The following is a 272-nucleotide window of genomic DNA, read 5'->3' on the forward strand; positions in this document are numbered from 1 at the left end:
ATTCTCGTTAGTTTTTTTTTTTATTACTGTATATTAGAAAAAATATTCTGACTATAATTTAACTTTCTGATTAGACTGTAATTACTTTGCCTTTTGAGGAGATATTGTAACTTTATAAGATATGACCTTTTTGAGAAGTATTCATTAAGTTTCATAATTAATCTACCAGACGAAAGTGTAATTTAGAGTGTACCTTATAAACTTACGTGTAAACAATTATTATTATTAGATCATTAAGGAAACGTCCCTTGTCGATATAAGGAACGCAGGTG

Source organism: Penaeus monodon, chromosome 25 (assembly GCF_015228065.2).
Source record: "Penaeus monodon isolate SGIC_2016 chromosome 25, NSTDA_Pmon_1, whole genome shotgun sequence".
NCBI lineage: Eukaryota > Metazoa > Arthropoda > Malacostraca > Decapoda > Penaeidae > Penaeus > Penaeus monodon.